The sequence below is a fragment of the Ricinus communis genome, chromosome 3 (assembly GCF_019578655.1).
Source record: "Ricinus communis isolate WT05 ecotype wild-type chromosome 3, ASM1957865v1, whole genome shotgun sequence".
Taxonomy (NCBI): Eukaryota; Viridiplantae; Streptophyta; class Magnoliopsida; order Malpighiales; family Euphorbiaceae; genus Ricinus; species Ricinus communis.
The window spans coordinates 8,966,228-8,966,633 of NC_063258.1; the positions used below are offsets into that span (position 1 = coordinate 8,966,228).

Below are 406 nucleotides of genomic sequence, written 5' to 3' on the forward strand. Positions count from 1 at the left end.
AATCCGTGATGTGGGCAGCATCTCAAAAGGTCCTTAAACCTCTCCCATGCATCGTACATGCTTTCATCATTAAATTGCACAAAAGAAGATATGTCATTTCTAAGTTTAGCAATTTTAGTGGGACGAAAATACTTATATAAAATTTTTTCAGCCAACGCCTTCCAAGTAGTAATCATTTACTGTGGAAGAGATTGCAACCATCTCTTTGCTCTGTCCCTCAAGGAAAATGGAAACAATCTCAGCCAAATGGCGTCATCTGTTCCATTTATCTTGAATGTGTCATAAATCTCCAAAAAGTTGGAGATATGAGCATTGGGATCCTCGCTGGGCAATCCTCCAAACTGCACGCTCTATTGGATCATCTGGATAACATTGGCTTTTATTTCAAAGTTGTTGGCCACTACAG

The 406-nt window shown here is 39.4% G+C and overlaps 1 non-coding gene across 1 annotated transcript; it reads left to right on the forward strand.

Moving 5' to 3' along the window:
- LOC112534224 lies at nucleotides 1–107 on the forward strand. Its single transcript, XR_003078525.2, has one exon. It is a non-coding gene; the product is annotated as a small nucleolar RNA R71 (small nucleolar RNA).
- The last annotated feature ends 299 nt before the right edge of the window (nucleotides 108–406 follow it).